This window comes from Eulemur rufifrons, chromosome 28, assembly GCF_041146395.1.
Source record: "Eulemur rufifrons isolate Redbay chromosome 28, OSU_ERuf_1, whole genome shotgun sequence".
Lineage (NCBI taxonomy): Eukaryota > Metazoa > Chordata > Mammalia > Primates > Lemuridae > Eulemur > Eulemur rufifrons.
This window is the reverse complement of record NC_091010.1, coordinates 16,178,976-16,204,284: the sequence shown is the minus strand read 5'-3', so window position 1 is coordinate 16,204,284 and position 25,309 is coordinate 16,178,976. Positions and strand designations below refer to the sequence as shown.

At 39.2% G+C, this 25,309-nt stretch overlaps 1 protein-coding gene and 1 non-coding gene across 2 annotated transcripts in view; both read right to left on the bottom strand.

Annotated features, from left to right (window-relative positions):
• Positions 1–25,309, bottom strand: part of LRMDA (leucine rich melanocyte differentiation associated) — a 993,823-nt gene that overhangs the window by 334,000 nt on the left and 634,514 nt on the right. The window lies entirely within an intron of this gene.
• Positions 9,615–9,718, bottom strand: LOC138376753 (small nucleolar RNA U13). Its single transcript, XR_011231727.1, has one exon. It is a non-coding gene; the product is annotated as a small nucleolar RNA U13 (small nucleolar RNA).

The window sequence follows — 25,309 nt, the reverse complement described above, 5'->3', positions numbered from 1 at the left end:
AATGTACTTGCCAGGTAGAGACATTCCTCTCCAGTTAAACCGGGTGTCACCGAGATGGCCACGCTCCATGACTGTGAAGGCTCCGACGATAGTGGCCTCATTCATAAACATGAACAGACTGTGTTTTTTCCCTTGACCTCCCAGAGTTCAATTCAAAAAAAACAAAACAAACAACAACAAAAAAAAAACAGGCCTTTGGGTGCCCAGACCCTGTGCTCCGGAAGATTCTATTGGAAAATCAGGCTCAATGGGTGTCAATTAGACTCTTGGAGGTCTGAAACGGTGCCACTAATTAGATGGTGCTGAAAGAAACATGTATTGTGTGAATCATGGGGAAGGAGGTGCGTTAGCTTTGCTTTGATACAATTACACACTACCTACAACCCTTCTTGGGTTACAGTCAGCCCTGCAGTTTATTATTCTAAGACAGCAGTGCCTAGGATGCTGTCAGTGGCCCTTCCTTCTGCACGTACGCGGGGTACGCCGATGTGCACGCCCCCAAGCAGCGTCAGGCCCCAAACGGTCCCACACAACTTCTGCAGTTGAAGCTGCCCTTCTATTGTAATCAGTTTTCATTACCGCCCTTTGATCTTCTCCCTTCTTGGTACACAACACTTCATCACCTTTATTTTCTGCCATAATTGCATGTGAAAGATTTCCCTTTTGATAGACACTGGATGCCACGCCGGTACAGAAGAGAGTGTTGAAAAGTGTCATGTGACCTGCCTGCTTTAGAAGGAAGCCCATACACCTGTGGAAGACAAACAATTTTTCAGAGCTATGACATATCTATCATCTGTCCCCAGGATATGAGCTGTTCTGTCTGCTTAATAGCAAGAGCTATGAATGGCAAAATAGGGAGTGCTGAAAGAAATCGGTAGCGCGCGGCCCACGGTCTGGCAGGCCTCTCCGAGTGGTTCCAGGTCGGGTAGAAATGCGCACAGTGCACATCGCTGTGGCAGGCAGAGAGGCTAGCTGTGGCCCTGTTTCTGTTCCCTGTCATGCTGTCATTCAGGTGCCGTCACCCGCTGACAGGGCCACATGGTTCTCAGTTATAGCCCAGGTCTCCATTCACACTGCATCGTGCTATCGTCCAGGAAGACCCGACCCCGACCAGGCGCATCTCTAACAAGAAGATATTCCCGTCTCAGAGATAGATTGTTGTCGTCAGGGCCTGCCTTGCTCCTGCCCCCCAAGGCTTCCTTCTTCCCAGGTACAGCCACTCACCTCTCCCTGTTCAGTCCGGGCCAGGCGGGTCTGCTTTCAACGAAGCCAAATAGAACCTGGAGGCTGGGCAGCCTCGAGGACTCAGTGACCCTCTGTTGCCTGGTGTCCTCTCGTAGGTTTGGGAAGCCTTCTTGCAAGGATATCACAGCCTTAGCTGGCTTGTCAACAACAGTGACAACACCAGTAGCCAAAGAAACAACAACTTTAATAATAATAAATAATGCTGATTGAACACTTAGTTGGAAGTGTGCCAGGCACTGTTCCAAGACTATATCTGTATTAACTCAAAGGTACCTCACCACGACTCTTTCGAGATAGGTAGTACTGCTAACCCTGTCTCACATACCAGGAAACTAGGCGAGATCTCACAAACAGCAACGTAACAGAGCTGGGGTTGGGATCCACGCTGCCTTCATCCAGAGCCATAACGCTTAAGCATCGTGCTATGGTGTCTCAACATAATGAACTGCCACCACAGCCACATGCACTGTGTGCTTGCTACGTGCCAACAACTTCACATATTTTACCTCTAAGCCTCAGAACAATCTTAATTCTCATAATTTCTCTAAGGCTCAGAGATATGAAATCATTTGTTCAATAAATGGTGAAGCCTAGATTTGAACCAAGGTCTCTCTGACTTCAAAATCCATGCTGCTCGCGTTAGTCCCAAGTCTCAGATGCTTGCTAGGGGGTGATGGGTCTTAGATTGTTGCTCCCCTGCTTCCCTATGGATGATAAACATGAGGCCATATGAACAAATACGTTCTGCTTAGCTCGTTAGCACATGCCCAAGGACCTGAGATCTTTCCTTCCCCATCACAGTGAGAAGGAAAGCCCAGTGCTCTGCAAAAATGAGGACAAGACGGAGAAGAATGTTTTGCTTTTACCCATGAGTCCCTGCCCACATTTACAATCTCAAAACAACTTTGCATTGCTAAGATTAACCCCAGTTGGTCAGGATGTAGTATCATTCCTATATATTGTTGGATTTGATTTACAAATTTCTTTTTTAATTTTTACATCTTTGTTTATGAGAGATATTGGTCCAGAATTTTATATAATATCTTATTCTGGTTTGGGTGTCAGAATAATCCTGACACCATAGCACGAACAGTAAAATGTTCTCCTCTTCAAATTTCTAGAAGAGCTTATAAGTAATTGGAATTAGTTCTTCATGAAACATTTGGTAGAATTCACCAGTGAAGTTATCTTAGATCTAGGGTTTTGTTTGTAGGAATGTTCTTAACTATAAACTTAATTTTTTTAAATGATATAGAGCTATTGAGTTTATCTGTTCTTTCTTGACAGTGCTTTGATATTTCGTGTGTTTGAAGGAATTTGTCCATTTCATCCAAATTGTCAAAGTTATTGGCATAAAGTTGTTCATAATATTTCCTAATTACATGTTCATCATCAGTGACGTTTGCTCTTTCATTCCTGATATTGGTAATCTGTGCCTCCTTTCTTGTTGTCCTTATCACTCTAGCTAGAGGCTTATTGATTTTATTAATCTTCTCAAAGAACAAGGTTTTGTTTTCATTGATTTTTCTCCATTGCACTCCTCTTCTATATGCCATTGATTTATGCAGGAACCTTTATGATTTTCTTTCTTCTGATAACTTTGGAACTCTAATTACCAGCATATTAATCAGCTTGAAGTTGTCCCAAAGCTCACAGTTTCTCTGATCATTTTCTTCAGTGCCTTTTTTTTCTGATTCATTTTGAATGGTTTCTATTGTTATATTTTCAGGCTCACTAATCTTTTCTTCTGCTGCTATCGAAGGTGCTGTTAATTCCATCCAGTGTCTTTTTCATCTAGACATTGAATTTTTCATCTCTAGACTTTTACTTTAGGTCTGATTCTCATTATCTTTTCTATATCTTTTTAACATTCTCATGCTTTCCTTTACCTTCTTAAGCACAAAGAATATAGTTATAATAAATATTTTAAGACCTTTGTCTGCTAATTCTTTCATCTCTGTTTCTATTAATGAAAAATTTTCTTCCCATCATAGATCATATTTCTCACATTTCTTTGGGTACTAGACATTGTAAATTTGATCTTGCTGGGGGTTGGATATTTTGTATTCATTTAAATATTCTTGAGGGTTTTTGTTTTGTTTTTTCTGGGACACAGTTAAGGTACTTGAAAACACTTTGAGGCTGGTTAGTAAGCTCTGTTAGACAGGACCAGAGCCATCTTTAATTATGCCCTAATGCTGGGCAATACCCTTCTGAGTACTCTAATCAATTTTCTGTATATTCTGATTTTTCCACTCTTGCTGGTGGGAACAGCACTATTCTTGGTCCTGTGTGAGCTCCAAGCGTTGCTCCACCTGCTCCTTTTGAGTGTTGCTTTCCGCAGCTTCTAGTAGTTTCCTCACATCATGGACTGATCAGTAAGTACTCAGCTGAGGACATGAGAGAACCCTTTATAAAGATCTCTGGAGCCTTCTCCTGATGCAGCTCTCTCCTGTTCATCAACTTTCTCCTTTCTGTTACTCTTCTCTGAGGATTCCAGCCACTTTGTCCTCCCCTGGTTCTCAGCTCTGCCTTCTTGACTCAGGAAGACAAGCACACTGTCTGAGTTTGCCTTGCTGCACTGCAGCCTAGATATGTGCTCTAGACAGTAGGCTGGGGCGATTGGAGGGCTGGCCCTGTTGTTCTTCTCTCAGGGATCCATGACCTGTGCTACCTGTTGCCCAATATTTGCAGACCGTTTGTTATGGTTTGTCTCCACAAAAAGTTTGAGGTTTGATCCCCAGTGCAGCAGTGTTGGGAGGTGGGGCCAAGTAGGAGGTGTCTGGGTCATGGGTGTGGATCTCTCATGAATAGATTAATGCCTTCCTGCAGCGCTAAGTTCTTGCTCTTGCAGGAATAGATCAGTTCCCGTGACAGTGAGTTGTTAAAAAGAGTCCAGCTTCCTAGGTCTTTCTCTTGCTTCCTCTCTTGCCACATGATCTCTGCTTGCGCCCGCCCCCACCTTCCGCTGTCTGCCATGAGTGTACGCAGCATGAGGGAGGCCCTACCAGATGCAGCTGCACAATCTTGGACTTTTCTGCCACCAGAATCATGAGCCAAGCAAACCTCTTGGTAAACTACCCAGCCTCAGGTTTTCCATTATACCGTCACTAAATAGGCCAAGACACTATTGTTTCATCTATTTTGTCTGTTTTTTTAGTTGTACAGGCAGGAGGGTAAATCCGTGTCCTTGTTACTACATCATGGCCTAGAGCAGAAACCCCCCTGACCACTTTTTGTGATACACTGATGAAGGAGACTGTGGCTCCGTGCCCTAAGGGGAAGCACCTCCTTAAAGGATCACCCACTGCCTGCAGGACTCCCTCTGTGGTCACATTTCAAATCCTCCCTTTTTCTTTTTCCACTCACTGACCAGTATGGAACTGAGGCCAGAGCAGTGGGCAGCGGAGGGGCCGATCACGCCAGTGAGCTTGGTGAGCTTCCTGTGAGTCCCAGCCTGATCACTCTCAGGAAGAGAGAGGCCTCTTTCCTTTTCCTTCTTGATAGCACCAAAGACAGTGTCATCTAAAGGGCAGGCATAATCCAAGAGCCAGACTGCTACTCCCATTCTACTACGAACTTAGGGACAAGGAGTTTTACAATCAGCTTCTCTCTCTAGGTGTAGATGTAGCTGTTCAGATCAGCACAAACTTTCTGCCTCTGCACAGGAAGCAAATGCACTTCCATCTATGAGACAAAACTAAATATTAATCTAGTTTCAGATGTAGTACATATATTAATAATGGATTTAGTATCTATGCTAATAATAGCTAATATTTACTGTACATTTACCAAGTGCTAGATACTCTTCTAAGCACTTCATGTTTTAACTCACTGAATGCCACAAAGACCTGTGCGATTGGTGGTAATATTATCTCTGCTTTACAGATGGGAAACTGAGGCAGGCCCAGAGAAGCAAAGGAACTTACTTAAAGTCAAGGAGCTAGTTAGCAGTAGAAGCAGGAACTAAACTCTAGCAATCTGACTCTTAGTCAGTTAACCCATGTTTACTGTGAACAAAGTTATCATATCTCCTAGAGATCAGCCCTAGAGGCCCCAACACAAGAATCTACAGGAAGTGAACATAAATCCCTGACCCAGACTTAAAGATAGACCTACAGCTGTATCTTGAGGATGTGCCTATTTGGCAAAGGCATCTCTCTGCTGTGTGGTAGGTTAGACACATTAGTTTTTGTTTTCTTCAAATTCTGAGTTTCTGTGAGTCTAAAACACATTAACCAGGACAGTCTAGACCTTCCTGGACTATTGGTGAGGGGACTGTTCTTATTTTGTGGCCCCAATCCCTTGTTCAACTCTGCACAGCAAGAAAATGATCTGTAATTTATATGAGGACCAGAATCTCTCAAACAAATGGTTGAAAGTCTGTAGCCCAACACCCTTTTATTTTACTTTTCAGCTTTCTCTCTGGATACTCTAGGACACAGGCTACAGGAAACATCAGTGGAGACATGGCCATCATGCAAGGATACAGTGGTTTGCAACTAGAGCCACTTAGTTTTCTACTAGGAAGCAATTAAAAAAGAGTAAGAATTTTTTTATTTCATTGCTCCAATGACTGTGGAGTGCTACTTACTGTTAGTTGACAGGAATGAGAGGCTACACCTCTTAAAATGCATGGGGCAGCCTCATACCATGAAGAACTGTCCTACCCCCAGCTGACAATGAAGAGTTCTTCTCTTATCACAGACCATTTGTTAGAGTCTACCAGTTCTATTAGTCAAATGGGCTATAATCTTTTTTCAGTAACTTCTAAACCCTTGAGAACCTCAAGCTTGGTAGAACCTTGAGCTTGCTTTCACTGAAGACCTGTGATCCTAGAGCACATTCTGGCTGTGATTGGGTGTCCACCATGGGCCTACCACAGAGACTAACCCAACCTTGCTTACGAGTCTTCCCAGATGACCACTGAGGAAAATTCTTAGGAAGACACAGCCTCACACCCTTCTTTCTCAGAAATGCTAACGTAAGGCCTCAGTTATTTCACCATCAGCCCATCTGCTCTAACAGAAGGGCTCCAACTCCCCATCTGGTCCCACAGTGGGACACAGAAGATCTGATAGGAGAGGCAGCAGGAAAAGGCATTGCTATCCATAGGTAAAAAATATCTCAGGGGCTCTGAAGACCATGGCTGAAAGAGTATTTGAAAACATTTTCCTAATAGGATAGAGATCAGAAAGGATTCAGACATAAACGTCAATATTTTCTTAGGCTGAATTATTCTGGGAACTGAAAATAGTGAGGAATGGTTAGCTCTAGCAACAAGATCCAGTTTTATGCTAAAATATCGTATCACAACAGATTTAATCCAATTACAGCGCCTACACCAACTTTTCCTGCCAATGATTTTAGAATTACTATGGGGCAGGATGGAAGGAGCTACCCTAAGGAAAGAAAGACCAGTATTGATAGCCTTTAACTTCCCATAATACAGTTTCCATGATACATGTTATCTTTTTCTGTCCTTGGATTTCTTTCTTTCCTCCCTACCTGGTTATCTGCAATTCATAAAGTATCTATACAGTGGATTCTTTTCTAATTTCAGTTTGCCTTTGTTCTGTCTTATTATTGGCTCCAAGAAGAAACAATGGGTATCATGAAATGCATGTTTTAGAATCCAAACCCAATGATAAAATAAGATCTAATTTTGAGAATGTGAAACAAAAGTTTATGTGGAAGAGTGATATGGAAATAGATCTAATGGCTTTTTAACAATTTTTTTCGTAAAACATGATTACAATAAAGTATACATAAGTGAATATTTTTCTGTTCCTTAAAGTTGTCTATCCTTTCTTAAAGACATTGCTGATGTTATTTCAATTTCATTTCCAAACAAATATGTTTAAAAACTCTAAAAAAAAAAAAAAAGACAAGAGTTTATGTTGAGAAAAACTGTTAGAAACAGAACAAGGTTTCATCTACTCATGATCCCCTTTCTCTTCTTTCCTTGCCATCTCCACCCTCAAACTGCCTAAACTTTAAACAAACTGCCAAATATCATCACCAAGTTCACCAACTTCCAGAACAATGAGTGGTTCAAAACAGTAGTGGTGAAGAAGCTGAAAACATCAAGGCCCAACTCTGGAACCTGAAGCCGTGAGGCCCAGAGGGCACAGTTCTACCCACAGGGCATGTTTTCTGTGCCAACACAGAGCACGGCTTCCCAATCCACATGGAAACCCAGTGTGATCCAGATGGGTTACCAGTAATGCGGTATACGAACTCCTTAACCAGACTTTCCTGGAGCTCAAAGCCATTTTGAAGTAGTTCAGGAAATAGATGTGGTTCTAGTGAGAAATTATATAATTCAAAATTCTGTGGCTAAAAAGTCAGCAAAAGTTCTGTGGAAGAGGAGAGAGGCAGATTTGCCCATGTTTTGGCTCAGTGCTTAATTTATAACTCATAAAGCAGGTGGATCATTTCTGAGGACAAAAAGCCATTCCTAAAGTTGGCCCCAAATAGACACCTTTTAAAATTGGGTTCCCTATTTTCCTGCAGTCTATGATGCTCATTTTAAAAATGTAAACACAAAACACAAAAGTATTGTGTAATCTTCAAGGAAGGTCATAGAGCCTCTTTTGCTGAATATTTTAGACCACAGATCACCAAACTTTCTCTGTAAAGGGCCAAACAGGAAATGTTTTAGGCTTGGTGGGCCACGTATAGTCTTCATCATGCATTTCACATATTCTTCTTTGTTTTTAGGTTTTGGCAACTTTTTTTTTTACCACTTTTTAAAAATGTAAAAACCATTCCTAGCTCCAATGTACAAAAACAGGCCACTAGCCATATCTGGCCCAGGGACTGTAGTTTGCTAACCCCTAGTCTAGAAGAACAGGTAGATGGACTGTCTTTCTGGATACTACTCATTGAGGAGTAAAATAAACACCCACCCTATCCTCTCTGCCAGCTCTATAATTGGATGGAATTGAGAAAGATAAATCTACAAAATTTTCAGAGTTTTAATCATTAAATCATAAGTAGACATTTCAATACCTGACAAAACAACAATTGTGTCTTAGTAAAGACAAAGTCTTTGTATATGATCTCCTATACCACAAACTCACCTTGGAAGCTAGAACAAATTCTTTACCTCTTACCTCATTGACAAAAAAATCAAACATTTTCATTAAATGATCTCTAAAGAAGTGTGCAGCCTTGGTTCTCTGAAATTCTGTGAATGGGCCTAGAAAACTCCAGAGGGCTGTTTAAGGAAATACCCCAAAATGATCTTCATTATATTACAAAAAACTCAATGGGATAATTGTCACCCTACCTAAAGGTTTCCAGAAAAGCAAATTGTCCTCTTTTTGCCGTGACTAAATTTCCCATCACACAATAAGGCATTCCACCAGCTTTGGCTAAATGTATAGTCATGAAAAACAGAGATGATGAATTCATGAGAATCATCTTCAGAAATAAAAGATGTGGGCTTTACAGCAGTCATCTTAGGAAGGAATCAGAAACTATAGCCCAGAAATCAAAATCATGAGAATTTTCTATGATTCCAGTACCTTTTTGACTCTACCATATTTTTTATTTTTTGTGATCCCCAAAGATATGAGCAGTGAAGTCAATTAAAACACATCTTTCTGATTCCTAATTTTGTAACATTATGAGCCCTCAGAGAAACAACAGATCCGGCTAAGCCAATGTGAATTATGTAGAGGGATGTCCTCTGTATGTTACTTGCACACTGCACAGTAATGCTTTGTGAGTAGCATCATTTTCTTCAAGTTGAAAAAAATGTTTACTTTCTGTTCCTCTCGAATCAGTAAAACAGTCAATGGTAAATGCATATCACTTTTATTGATTTACCAGACATACATTGAGAATTGGATCCAACTGCCTGGGACTCACGTTAAGTAGGATTAATAAGATGTTTCCCATCCTGCACAGTCGGAAACACTTGGTCCCACTCAAATTTCTCTACTCACTCAGGCTCCCTGAAGATGAATGAGCTTTACGCCATGAAAAGGAAACAGGTCATTTATCTGACATCACATTATTTACTGACATTAAAAATGATAATATCCATCAACAAGCAACCAAACCCCAAGTGGGTCACACTGGGAACAAAGCTGCAACTGTCTTTGATACAGTTATAAGGAGATGCTGACTGAGCTGCCATTTATGTTCTAATAATGTTGCTGTTGTCGTCAGAAGCTCACATTTTAATGATATTCATATAATTTCCCATGTGTTTATTTGGGACCAGGGATCTGTATTTTGTTCTTTTCTGAACTTTTTATAACAGCAGAACTATAAACATGATTTATTTTGGCGGTATATTTTTCATTTTTAAAACATATATCTTTCCCTTTTATTCTCTTATTTTATTTTTTTCACATCAGACAAGTAATATGCCAACATTGTAACAAGGTTTGAGGGAAGCACATCTCACACATGAGCATGAAACCCCAATCATCACACTTATGAATCACAAAAGGATCTCATTCTCTTATTAAAAAAAATATAATACCTTTATCTATAATCCTAGTAACAACCCAACAAGGCAGGTATTATTATCTGCATTTTCTATATAAATCACCTGAGGGTCAAAGAAACTTGTTAAATACATTGCCCAAATTCATAGTAAATGGTAAATTCAGAATTGGAACCCCTTGGTTTTCCTGACAGTATCTTGCCCCTTTTCTCTCTCTCCTTTTTCTCTCCCTCCCTCCCTCCCTCTTTCCACCTACCAACGTACCTGTCTACCTTCCAGACAAAACTTTGTTCTTACAAAATGCAGTTTCTTGAAACCACCTTCCTATAAGGATTTAATTCTATTCCAAAGGAAACACCACAGAACCCTGTACCTTAACAAAGCCTGAGGATACACAAATATCACTTGCAGGATTGACTAACATCTGGGCTTATTAGTTTGAACTCAAGAAAAACCACACGTAATTGGCAGGGATGACCTGTCAGCTGTGGTTATTCAGAAGTCAAGTCAAAATCACAGTGAACAAAGACTGTAAATTTGGTTACTGATGAATATTGTTTTATGCCCTAAAAAAGTTAACTCTATGAAACTTGAGCTCAACCACTATTTAAAAACAGAGTGTGCTGCATCTGATTTTCTTCCTGCTGCATCTGATTTCTTCCCACTGTAGTCACTGAGTAGCATCAGCAACAACAATGGCCCTTCTTTCAGTTAAACGTTCTAAGGCCTCACCTCTAGTCCTAGCTCATTCCTCTTCATCCTCCTCTGTACTGTTAAACGACAGGGCAGGATGGTGAGCTGGATGCTTACAGACCCTTGGCCTCATCCGTGAGCCCCTTCTGTTCATCTCCAGCTGTTTTGTGCACTGTAGTTTGACTATTTTGGACTGTGTCTTTCTTACACAGAACAGCCTGGTAGAAAAAGAAAATATGCCAAATGGGAATTTATTTTTCCAAGATGACTCCAACTAATTGATTTTACAAGTTTTGTTTGTTTGTTTGTTCCCCAGAACTGTCCAAACTGATGACAGTGCAGACATTTCTGACGTGAAGAAGGGAGACTGGCTCCAGCACACGACCAGCATTCTCATTTCCGACTAGCAAATGGATCTTGGCTCCCTGGCTACATTCTGATCAGGATGAATTACATGTATAATTCAAAATCAAGAAAACTGCTCAAGTACAACCATGTGAGGCTCCTGCCAAAGTTGAAAATCATTAGGAACCATGATTTTGGCTGAGCACACAGCTCTGTTTTGAACTCTTTTATTTCTGTGTTATTGCTCATTCACTTAAAGAGAAATACATGAGTCAGAGACAAGATCTCTTTCCCTTTTCATGTTTCTCCAATTTATCTTCCTTGGCATAATAAATTTCTCAAGCCAAAGAGTTGAGAGTGTTGTCTTGTTTCCCTCTGTTTTTTTCCATTATCTCAGTTATCTCTTGTTTATTTTTTAGTCTTTTCTCTTATCGCAACAGTTTCTCGGGACATCATAAAGTTGGAATCAGCAACCTCCCACCCTTTGTGTTTGCTTATGAGTGTCTCAGGCCCCACACTCTCAATCACAGGGCTTTGTTGCTTTGGCATGTTTGGAAAGAAAAGGAAATCTTAGCTATACCTCGACCAGAAATGATGGCTCAACTGGGGACTACTTTTTATATATAAAAATTATTCTTTGTATGAAACTTTCTCTAGTAGGAAAATAATCTTAAGCAAAACCTGCTTATGTATCCTGGCTTTCTAATCTGAACAATGGAGGGAGTCCAGCTAATCATGGTCTCAGTGTGATGTATTGTAAAGAGCACTGGATAAGGGATATTGGTTCTAAAACTTTATTTTTTTAAAGCCAATTTTTAAAATTATTTTTGGAGGGAGGCATTTCTAAAAATTTATATTCCTAAGTATAAAAACTATAGTATAATGAGCCTTCATGTATCTATAAATCAACACATAGCTAATCTTATTTCTACTATATCTACCCACATCCGTTCCCTTTTCTCTCAAACAGATTTTTTTTTTTAGCTAATCCTAGACATGGTATAATTTCTTCTATACATAGTACTAGGTATCACTAAGAGATAAGGACTTCTTTATTTTATAAATATAACCACCATAATTATCATTCCTAAAGAACTCACAATGCCTGATCTCAAATATTCAGTGTTCAAATTTCCCTGATCACCTCATAAAGCCTCTTTTCACTTTATGAAGAACTTTTTACTCTTAATTATAAAATATTTAAAACTCAGAAAGTACACAAAATAAAATGATGCCCATGAACCTACCCCCCTAACATTTTTCTAATATTTGCTTTAGATTTATCTCCCTTTTAAAAATATTTTTTTTTATTTATTTATTGAGCAGTTTTACATTCAAAAGGAAAATCAAGAGGAAGGTACAGAGATTTCCCATATATTCCTGCCTCCATACATATATAACCTCCATCATTATCAACATCACCCCCCAAAGTGGTACATTTGTTACAACTGATAAACCTACACTGACACATCATTATTACCCAAAGTTCATAGTTTACATTAGAGTCGACTTTTGGTGTTGTACATTCTATGGGTTTGAACAAATGTATGACATGTATCAATCATTATAGTATCATAAAGAATAGTTACATGCTCTAAAAATCCTCTGCTCTCTACCTCTTCATCCTTTCCTCCTCTCTACTCCCTGGCATATTTGTTTGGTTTAAAATAGGGCCCAAATACTGTCCATATACCAAAACCAATTCTTGAGGTGAGTTTCCTTATTTGAAAATAACCATGTTAGATGGTTCTTTTAGTATAATCACTTTAAAGTATATTTTTCCTTCTGTTTATGTGTTGAATCACATTTATTAATTTGTGTATGTTGAATCATGCTTTCATCCCTGGGATGAACCCCACTTGATCATAGTGAATTATCTTTTTGATGTGCCATTGAATTTGGTTTGCTGGTATCTTGAGAAGGATTTTTGCACTGATCTTCATAAGGGATATTTATCTGTAGTTTTCTTTCTGTTGTTTTTGTTGTGCCCTTTCCTGGCTTTGGTAATCATATGATCATCTCAATAGATGTAGAAAAAGCATTCAGTAAAATCCAGCATCCTTTCTTGATAAAAATCCTCAAAAAAAACTAGACATAGAAGGAACATACCTCAAAATTATAAAAGCCATACATGACAAACCCACAGCCAACATCATACTGAATGGGGAAAAGTTGAAAGCATTCACCCTAAGAGCTGGAACAAGACCAGGGTGCCCACAGTCACCACTCCTATTCAATGTAGTACTGGAAGTCCTGGCCAGAGCAATCAGGAAAGAGAAAGAAATAAAGGGCAACCAAATTGGGAAAGAGGATGTCAAACTATCTCTGTTTGCCAATGATATGATCCTGTATCTAGAAAATCCTAAAAGACTCCTAGAATAGATAAATAAATTCAGCAAAGTCTCAGGTTACAAAATCAATGTACACAAATCAGTAGCATTTCTATATACTAATAACAGTCAAGCTGACAGTCAAATCAAGGACTCAATACCATTTACAATAACTCTGAAGAAACTAAAATACTTAGGAATAAATTTAACCATGGAAGTGAAAGATCTTTACAAGGAGAACTAAAAAACCTGATGAAAGAAATTGTAGATGACACAAACAAATGGAAAAGCATCCAATGAACATGGACTGGTAGAATCAACATAGTTAAAATATCCATTCTTCCCACAGTGATTTACAGATTTAATGTAATCCCGAACAAAATACCAACATCTTATTTCACAGATCTAGAAAAAAATCCTAAACTTCATTTGGAACTAAAAAAGAGCCTAAATAGCCAATGCAATCTTAAGCAAGAATAAATCTGGAGGTATCACATTATCTGACTTCAAATTACATAACTAATACAAGGCTACAGTAACCAAAATAGCATGGTACTGGTATAAAAATAGAGATATAGACCAATGAAACAGAATAGAGAACCCAGAGAAAAAAACTATAGCTATAGCTATAGGTATGACCAACTGATCTTTGACAAAGCAGACAAAAACATACACTGGGGGAAAGGGTGACCTATTCAATAAATGGGGAAAACTCGATAGCCACATGCAGAAGAATGAAACAGGACCCATATCTCTCACCATGCACAAAAATTAATTCCAGATGGATAAAAGACTTAAATGTAAGGCATGAAACCATAAAAATCCTAGAAGAAAATGTAGGCAAAGAATATATGATGAAGACTCCAAAGGCAAATGCAGCAGCAACAAAAATAAATAAATGAAACTCAATTAAGTTAAAAAGCTTCTGCAGAGCAAAGGAAATAATCAACAGAGTAAACAGGCAACCTACAGGATGGGAGAAAATATTCACAAACTATACATCTGATAAAGTGCTAATTCCCAAAACCTACAGAGAACTCAAACAGCAAGAAAAAAATAAACAACCCCATCAAAAAGTGGGCAAAAGATGTGACCAGAATTTTTTCAAAAGAAGATATACAAATGGCAAAAAAATATGTAAAAATGTTAATATCACTAATCATCAGGGAAATGTAAATTAAAACCCCAGTGATACCACCTTACCCCTGTCAGAGTGGCCATTATTAAAAAGTCAATTAACAACAGATGCTGGCATGGATGCAAGGAAAAAGGTGCGCTCATACACTGTTGGTGGGACTGCAGACTAGTACAACCTCTATGGAAAACAGTATGGAGATTCCTCAAAGAGCTAAAAGTAGACCTACCATTCAATTCAGCAATTCCACTTCTGGTATCTACCCAAAGGAAAAGAAATCTTTTTATCAAAAAGACACCTGAACTTGAATGTTTATCACAGCACAATTCACAGTTACAAAGATGTAGAATCAACCTAAGTGCCCATCAATGCATGAGTGAATAAAGAAACACACACACACACAAATATACACACCATGGAATGCTACTCAGCCATAAAAAGGAATGAAATAATGTCTTTCACAGCAACTTGGATGGAACTGGAGACCATTATCATAAATGAAGTATCTCAGGAATGGAATAGAAGATACCACATGTTCTCAATAATAAGTGGGAACTAAATGATGGGTACACATGGGCACAAAAAGATGTTAAGGACATTGGAAACTAAGAAGGGGGGAGGTTGGGAAGGGGGTGAGAGATAAAAACTTACCTATAAGGTACAATGAACACTGTCCTGGTGGCAGGCACACTGAAAGGCCTGACCTCAGCATTATACAGTGTATCCATATAACAAAAACATTTGTACCCCCATAATACTTTTAAAATAAAAAATAAAGTATATTTTTCCAAGTTAAAAATAAAATACAGAAATTAATTTTTAAAATTTACAACATGCATCTTTATCCAGAAATAAGATTGTTTTGATAATAAATGGTATAATTATATACATATTCTTCTATTTACCATATAACTTCCTTTGAGTTATATTTCTTTTGATCCATTTTAACCTTTGTCTAGAATTCTATCTCATGAATAGACTGCATTTCCCCTATCTAATTTTCTACTAATGAACATTTATTTTGCCTCCAATTTTCCACTATTACAAAATAATATTACAATAGACATCTCTATAAATGTTACCTTTTGAATATATGCAAACTTCTTTAAGACATATAACTATATATGAGAATTGATGGCTTATTGAGAATAACATTTTAAACTCTATTGCTAAACAGAATGTCCCAGTTTTGTATGTCTACCAGCAATAAGTAAGAAGTTAAACAATGATCTCCAAGGTGTCTCACAGTTCTGATAGTCAATGAGTTAATCACTGAATTAATTTTTTAAAAATGGTTGCATCTTTAGTAGTGTTAATGGTGGTGATGTAAGTTACTGATTTTTACATTTCTATTAATATTTATTATTTCTTAGTGGCATTGTCTGTTAAAAAAAATCCTTATCAATTTTAATTATGCAAGACTCTGAGCTTTGTACTGAAGCTAAATCACAAAGGCCATGTATTCTCCTAGCCTTAAATTTGGGGAAGTAGAACAAGTGCCTAAAAATATAAATATTAACTCAAGGTGGCTGACAGCAAACCATCAGTAGAGTCCAGACCTGCCATTAGTATGTAGGAAGAGAGAGGTCTCTGGGGCCTGGGGTAGAAGGCTTTATACAAGAAAGCAAGAATGAAGGTTTCCAGGAAGAAGGAGAAAAAGAAGGCAGGAAAAGGCAAAGAAATGAAAGATAGGTTAGGTGGTTTATCCAAAGTGCAGTGTGTAGATCAAAGTCCCTAGGACATAAGATTCATATGGAAGAATGGTAAGAGATGAAGCCAAAGGTAGTCTATGAGAGTTCTGAATGTCCCACTAAGGAAAAGTTCTCTGACCAGTCCAACATATGGTTATGGACCACATAATGCTGTTTTGGTCAACATAGGAACACATATACAACAGTGGACTCATAAGATTCTAATATTATATTTTTACTGTACCTTTTCTATGTTTAGAAATACAAATACTTGCCATTGTGTTATAGTTGCTTACTGTATTCAGTACAATAACATGCTATACAGGTTTATAGCATAGGAGGAATAGGCTATACCATACAACCTAGATATGTAGCACGTTATACCATCTAGGTTTGTCTAAGTACATGTCATGATGTTCACACAATGAAGAAATCACCTAATGACACATTTTTTAGAACATATCCCTATTGTTAAGTGACTCATTCCTGTATATATTTATATATATTAACGTGTGTGTTTTATATACACATACACACAAGTACATTTTTTTAACCACAAATGCTACAAAGGGAGTCACTTGAGGCTCAGTCTGTCCAATCTTGGAGGTTCACATTAAAGCTTCATGTGAGGTCCTTTAAAGCTGTGCCAGTCTTCAATTTGAAATTCACTATTGCAAGAATTCATTTGTTTCTTTCCACTATCGCCTTTTGGAAAATGAGATCCAGAAGCTTATTTCCTGATGTGGAAACTGAGCCATCTTTTCATTGGTGCTAAATTTACCTTGATCCAGTTTCAAACAAGAGTCCCCAACTCAGTATTTAGGATTTAGTGATCAAGTCCCCTTTCAATTTAGGATTTAGCAGATCTTGATCATGACACCTTAGTCTTCTTTCCAGATTGATTCCCAGTTATCTCAGTCCAATACAAACGTTATTAACTGAGCACCATCTGGGCATCCAGCTCTCCTCTAGGCACCAAGCACCTAGAGGTGAATATATTATATTCCCTGCCCCCGAGGAGTATCTACTCAGCAGGGAAAGTAGGTCAGTGGGATATGTGAAATGGCAAAAGACATCAGGGAACAGAAGTTGTCCCTTGGAAGGAATCTGATCATACCTGTTCTCCTACAAATATTCCATCATTCCAGTAGCTATTTGTTGCCTAGTGTAAGCCTAATGCTGTGTCACCTGAAGCTATTATGAGCCTTAAGTCCCCAGCTGACATTCCACAACATGTCAACGCTATTGTGAAGAATCTAAAACAATTTTCCGTAACCTTCCTCTAATACCACAAATCAACGATGCAGCTCAGGGACCTCCGGGACTGCAGTAGGTCTCTGAATGTTGGTTAAGCCCACATGTTGTCAACAACTCTTCCCCCAATGGCCATCAGAAAGGCAGCCTGCAGAGTAGATCAGACCGCTTAAGGAGGAAGAGTCAAAAGTCAGAGGTTCCCAGTCCACCCTCTCGTTTCTTCCTATCTTTTGTGACACTGTTTGGAAAGGACAATAGCAGAAGGATTGAAATCTCCCTCAAGATCTTCAGCTGGGTCTGATTTACGAAGGAAACAGTCTTTTTTGTCCATAGAAGTGCTCATCTATGAGTTCCAATCACCCATGAGCTTGCTGCAAGCTCCCAGAGCCCAAAAGATGCCCTCCAGGGTTTCTGAGCCCTTGGAGAGGGCTGGTGGCTGTGCTTCCTGGGAGAAGCAGCTCAGATGGTAAGCTAACGGGCCCCATTAACCTAAGCACAGTAACACTGACACTTTCAATTAGCCAGAGGCTGTCAGGTTTAGCCATTTACATTGCATAAATCCTCTTTTCCTGATTGTGTTTGAGTTACTTTCTTCCAGCACAGATGGAGAAGGTGGTTTTTTTCTCTCTCTTAAAGGAAGTCTTCCTAGATGAACCACAACCAACATTAACCACTCTTTTGTTTTAAGAACACAGTTCTATGTAAGACTTGGCTTATGATTATCCTTGAGTTGCTATAATTGAACAATTTAGCACATTATAAGGTATTGGAGAGCAGAGACATTTCCTATTTCTAGTTGATTCCAGGAATCCATACCTGGGCGCTGATAAATACTTGCAAAATGTAATAGGATAGACTAGGCCATGCTGCAGTAACCAGAAATCCCAAAATCTGGTCACCCTAACATAGCAAACGTTTAATAGCTTAAACGATATCATCTGTGGCTCTGATTGACTCTCCAGGGCAGCTGTTTAATAATCTAGTTACTTTGATGTTGTGACTCCATCACGCAAAAACACAAGGCATGACCTCAGTTGAGATGAAGGGTACCTGGAAAGTTGCACAGAGGCTTTTCATACCTTATCCCAGAGAGGAAAGGAAAACTAAAGACTGGCAAATGCTAGCAGTGTCTACCATCTATATATTCCCTCCACAATAGAGCTTTCAGGTAAGTGGCATTCTGCCCTTAGGCAGAATAAGCAACTGATGATCCCCTTCTCAGGCTGCAGAAGCACCTCCTCTGATGAATGTTAGTGGGAGGTTTCAGACACGTCAATTCTAACCTAGGTTTTGGGCTACTGTTGGCAAACTAAGGGAGTGCCATGGGGATACATCTTTTTTTTTTTTTTTTTTTTTGAGACAGAGTCTCGCTGTGTTCCCCGGGCTAGAGTGCCGTGGCGTCAGCCTAGCTCACAGCAACCTCAAACTCCCGGGCTCAAGCAATCCTTCTGCCTCAGCCTCCCGAGTAGCTGGGACTACAGGCATGTGCCACCATGCCCGGCTAATTTTTTTCTATATATATAATTTTAGCTGTCCAGATCATTTCTTTCTATTTTTTGTAGAGATGGGGTCTCGCTCTTGCTCAGGCTGGTCTCGAACTCCTGAGCTCAAAGGATCCGCCCACCTCGGCCTCCCAGAGTGCTAGGATTACAGGCGTGAGCCACCACGCCCGGCCGGGATACATCTTTCATATATGAGTTCATGAGTCTCTGGAATACTAGATCTTTCCTTTAAGATCATCAAAGGCTTAGACCTGGTGATCTTGGTTAAGGATCATTTATTTCCACCTTGTTTTATTTTGATTTAGCTTTTCTCATTTATTTAACAATATATTATTATTCAGCAGAGACTGCTGGTTGTTTCCCAATATCTATTCTCTCCTTCTTCTCTAGTAAAAGAATTGGTAGGTTTTTGATGAGAACATGCACTAGGTGTATTCATGTGACTACGTTCTGGCAAATGAAATGAGAGCAAAAGTGATTTATACAATTTCCAGGCAATGTCCTTAAAAGGAACGAGCATGCTCTCTCCTTCTTTTTGCATTATTGCTTAATGTAATACACCATGGGGAGGTGAGTCTTCTTGACCACAAAAACTGTAAGTGTGGTACATGAATGAGCTAAAGTGAGCGAGGTCCTTGACACAGTGGAGCCACTGCATTAAGTTCTGCCTTGCTTATATCTGGACGATGCAGTGGGAGAGAAATGAAGCTCTATCTTGTTGATGCTCAATGTTTATTTTAAAATAATCCAATGTATTAGAAGCTTTCAGGTGCCAGGAACTGTAGTACAGACAAAAGCCTTGATCATAAAGGCAGGTCCCTAAGCCTTCAGAAAGGGCAATGTTGGTATACATTCCTAGGAAATTCTCCAGACAACCTAAGATGATATCTACTCCATATGGTATGTGAGACTTTGGGGCATTGGGTGACCATTCAACCCTATTGCCTACATGTATCATGAAAGAGGGCTATTTCCCTGACTGCGAGTCATTTTTTTACATTGCTTTTTCTAAAAGACACAGAGGTTGGCTATGATATTGTTTGAGTCACAGGCTTTAATCACCATTCTGAATCTTATATATATTGATCTTATTTTCCAATTTTCATATGGGGACACACTCTTCTGATACATAGTCTGACATGTTGTCTGACAACAGAAAAGCATACCTGGGACCAGGACTGTCAGAGACATGTGTTTACCTTAGCAAAGCTTATCAGTTTATTCCCTGATACATAAGTACTAACCAGGATGTATCCACCAGAAGGAATCAGGACCCAGCACCAAGCTGAGCAGGAGAAAAGAGGCCAAATCCAGTGATTAAGAAAGGCCAGGCATTATATCCAGAGAGCAATTTAATACCAAAAGGATCAGTTAGGACAGATATGACAGAGAGAGTGTCCAAGCCAAGAATGGGAACTATGTCATATCTGTGCTATCTCCCTTTTTCATGCAGGTTTCAGATATCATTAATCAATCACAGTGACATCAAAGAAACCTAAGATTTCGAAACACAACAGTCCATATAGCCACTGCCAACATTTGAGGCTGGCACACAAGTTAAGACCTATGAGCTAGCTTCCTCAGAAATAGTGGCTCTAGTGAATAGGAGTAATGACAGGTGCCTACCCTTCATCTATTTTTGTGACTGTTCTAGGGATAGGCAGCACTAAATCTCTGTTGCCAGGACCATATCCCAGGATTATACTCCTAATGAAGAGAACAGCCCTGGTCCTCACATTCCAGTGAAGATCCTATTACATGATTTAAACTTTTATATTATCATAATTACATGGAAATTAATTTTACCTGATACACATTAGGTTTTTTTAAAAAAACTAACAGCATACAATCCTTTTAAAATGAAGAACTTGACAAGAATGCTGCCTCTCTAGTGTTTTCAACATACGGTGTTGGGACAATTGGATATCTATACGCAAAAGAATGAATTTGGACCCCCCCATCTCACCTCATATGCAACAATTAATTCAAAATGGATCAAAGACCTAAATGAACAAGCTAAAGCGATAAAATTCTTAGCAGGGCACACAAGTATAATCTTCATGACCTCGGATTATGTAATAAGCTCTCAGATATGACCCCAAAGCACAAGCAACCAAAGGAAAAAAATAAACTTCATCAAAATTAAAACTTTTGCTCATCAAAACATACTATCAAGAAAAGGGGTATACAACCTACAGAATGGGAGAAAATATTTACAAATCATATACCTGATAAGGGTTTAGTATCCAGAATATATAAAGAACACTTGTAACTCGAGAACAAAAAGATAAATAACTCAATTTAAAAATGATAAAAGGACTTGAATAGACAGTTCTTTAAAGGAATGGTACAAATGGCCAACAAGCACATGAAAAGATGCTCAACATCATTAGTAACTAAGAAATGCAAATCAGAGCCAAAGTGAGATACCATTTCACACCTATAGGATGGCTATAAGAAAAAATAAAAAATAGCAAGTAATGGATGTAGAGAAATTGGAACTCTCACGTATTGCTTGTGGAAATGTATAAATGGTACTGTATCTATGGAAATCAGTTTGGTGGTTCTTCAAAAAGTTAAGGATAGAGTTAACATATGACCCAGAAATTCTACTCTTAAGTATATACCCAAGAGAATTAAAAGCATATTCACACAAAAACTTATACAAAAATATTTGTAACAGCATTATTCATAATACCCCAAAAATAGAAATACCAAAATGTCCATCAAATGATGAATGGATGAACAAAATATGGCATTATTCATACAATGAAATTTTATTTACCCATAAAAAAGACCAAAGTTCTGATACATGATGCATCAGGGATCAACCTTGACAACATATGCTAAGTGAAAGAAGCCAGACACAAAAGGCTGCATATTGTATGATTTCATTAGTGTAAAATGTTAATGAGGCAAATCCATAGAGACTGAAAGTAGACTAAGGGATATCAGGGCCTGAAGGAGGGGGGCAGATTTGGAATGAGTGCAAATGGTTATAGGGCTTCTTTTTGGAATGATGAAAATTTTCTGGGATTGGATAGTGGTGATGGTTGTACAACCTTGTGAATATGCTAGAATCTAATGAATTAGAGACTTTAAAACGGGGAATTTTGTAAGAAATTTTATTATATGAATTACATCTCAAATAATTAAAAAATAAAGAATACCCACTCCACCACTTCTATTCTACATTACACTGGAGGTCCTATACCGTGTGACAAGATAAGAAAAAGAAATAAAATCTATAAGGATTTGAAGAAGAAACAAACTTCTTCTTTGTAGATAATACGACTGTCTACTTAAGAAATGCAAACTATTGAATAAATAAGTTAGGATGTTGTATATAATATGAAAACACAAAAGCTAACTGCTTTTTCATACATTAGCAGGAAACAAAAAATGCAACGTACAATACCATCAAAAAATAAGTACTTGGTGATAAAGCTAACAAAAGAAACACAAGATTCTTATGTAGGAAATAATAAAACATCAAAGAACAAAATCCAAGATTGTTCACAGCAGCATTATTCATAGTAGCCACAAAATGAAAACAATCCAAATGAATATCAAGTGATGAATGGATAGTCAAATATGGTCTGGCGTATCCATACAATGGAATATTATTTAGCCATGAAAGGAACGAGGTACTGATATATTCTACACGAATGAACCTTAAAAACATTACGCTAAGTGAAAGAAGCCGGTCACAAAAGATGACATATTATATGACTCTATTTATATGAAATATTCAGAATAGCCAAATCCATAGGGATAGATAGTAGATTAATGGTTTCCAGGGGCTGGAAGGAGAAAGGAATGGGGACTGACTGCCAGTGAGGACATGGTTTCTTTCTGGAGTGATAAAAGTATTCTAATTTTAGATAGTAGTAATGTTTGTACAACTCCAGGAATACACTAAAATCATAAAATTGTGCACTTTAAAAATACTAAATAAATAGTATTAGTAATAGATACATACCATATTTATGGATGGGATGATTCAACCTTCCTAGTTTGATCTATAAATTAAATGTATTAATAGTTCTAACGAAAACTCCAATGGAACTTTCTGTAAAATACAAGTTGATTCTGAATTTTACACGGAAGTCAAAAGGGCCAGAAGAAGCCAAGTCACTCCTACAGAAGAACAAAGTGGAAGAATTTATCCTAACACATATAAAGACTTATCATATGTAATTAAGAGTAATTATATATTGTAATTAAGAGTATTTTATAATTGAGACGGCATGGTTTTGGTTCAGCAGTAGGAAACACACCAGTGAAAAAGAACGAAGACGTCAGGAACAGATCCACTTATGGGTTGAAACCACAGATACCGCAAAGAAGGTAGCTCAGCTCAGTGTCGAAGGGAAGAACAATTTAGCACCTGTCACAGAGACAAGTAATTGTCCGTATGGAAAAATAATGTGCAGATACTGAGAGGGTCAGGGGACTGGTAGAGACATTCTAGAAACAAAGCCACAGGTTTTGAGTCATTTTATCCAGAAGTCAGGCAAAGACTCTTGAGTCCTCGGGGACAAGGAGGGCAGAGCATGGAGCACTGCTCTCAGGACGATGGGAGAGGCCCACGTAACAAAGACGTGGGTGATTAGGCAGGGTGAACGCTGGGGACTGTGCCTATGTTTTAGGAAAGGCTGCAAGATTACCTTCCTGGAAAAAAGTCCTTCCAAACATTCACTCATTCATTCATTCATTCATTCGCTGATTCACTTGAAGAGTAGCAGAATGTGCCACCCTAAAATACGCCACTTTGGCATATTGATTTTTTTGAGATGAAGACAATGGGGAAGCAGCAGATTCAAGGAAAGCTCTCTGATCTCCCCTATTTGCCTAAAAGCAGGACATAAATTTGTAAAGGTATTTCCCCCTGCTCCCCTCTTTCCCAAGAAGGCCAAAAGTTAATCACTGGAAACAATTCTAAACCTTTATCAGCCCAAAGATGACCTCAAAGGAATCTACATAACAAACTTTACTAACTCACCCTTGTCTTCCATTAGTTCCTCATATATTCACCCTCCCACAATTTGCTGCCCTAGGAACTCAAAGTCCTTTGCCTTTGTCTTGTCAATTCTCTAAAAATTTAATGTCCTTTTTTAAAGATGCTATATAGGCCCGTCCTAATAACCCTTTGCACTACTCATGGCTGAGTGCTCCCACGTGTATGCACGATGCACATGTTAATAAACTTCTGTTTGGTTTCTTCTTGTTAATTTGAGTTGTCAGTCTAGTTTACAAGACCCTAGCCAATGAGCCCAAGATGGGTAGAAGGAAATAGAATTTTTTCCTCCCCCTTTGCATAAAAAATATACATTAGGCCCCTGATACACGCCAGGAAATGATCAAGGGCTAATGCTAAGGATACAAGAACTTCCATTCTAGTAGTCAAACAGACAAGAAATGTGTAAACAGATAAATAAAATTATTTCAAATACTGACAAATGCCCTGGAGAAAAAAAACAACTGGTAATGGAATAGAGGTGACTGGCTTAGGCAACTGCTTTAGAAAAGGTGGTCCGGGAAGACCTCTCTGAGCAGGTGCTGGTAACAAGTCCTGTATCACCTTAACAAGCTGAAACAGCTGTCACTAAGAAGTTGGCGCCGCAAAATGTAGCAAAGGAAAATCAGAGTCCTATTGGAGAGAGTACAAGTCGTCAAGAGCTGACAACAAAGATCTTCGCACCATGGGAAATGTAAACTTGAAGGTCGGAGGGGCTCACTTGGCCCCCACCTCTGAAGCTGCCATCCCTGCTTGTGCCCGGTGGGGTCTGGAGGCCCCAGCTGGGCCGCCCAGAGGTGCACACAGGGCACCCGTCTCCGGCTCCCCGGCTGGGCTTTAACGGAGCACCTCTATTAATTATCCGAGTGCTGGCATTGCTCCCCTGGACTCACGGCTAAATAAAGCCACCCCGGTTGCTTGGCCGCAAGCTCTTGAAGGTTGAAACAAAACTGTGTCTCAGTGGATGCAGCACTTGGCGCTTATCTAAAAGTTTTAATGTCCTTTCGCAGTTAATAATTAGCTCTGCCTTGGTCCTCACAAAGGGTGCCACCAAAACAAAAGCAGACGTTAAGTGTGTTCGCTATACTTGCCACCGGTATAAATAGGCAAAGGGATGATTAATGAATGAGGGGGGGAATTAAACACAACAGTGAACAAAGACAAAGGCCCCTGGCTCGGCTGCCCACGAACCGAGACAGGCTGTATCCAGAGAGAGGCTGCGGAAAGTGACACACAAAATAATCCGTTTAATAGACAGGTTGTGAAGACTTCATTTAGCCTTGTGTTATGACAGCCACAGTGTTTTATTAACATTCTGACATGTTAAGGGGCCAGGTCAGCCGAGGCGAAACCACGCGCTGCTGGGGGAGTTTCCCGGTAGGGGAGGGAAGGGCACATTTTTGTGTGGGTGACGGAGGGAAAACAGAGCAGGCCCAAACACGTCCGACAACACCCTCCGGGCCCCCTTTGTGAGGTGGAGCCGGAGCCAACATTTTTAAAGAGTGGTTTGGATGTCACACAAAGCAGACGAGAGGCCCACACAAACGCCCCAGCTGAAGCCCTTTGACAAGGCCTTTTCCATGCCTCAAAATGGCCACATGACAGAGCAGGCCATTACTCAGGACTG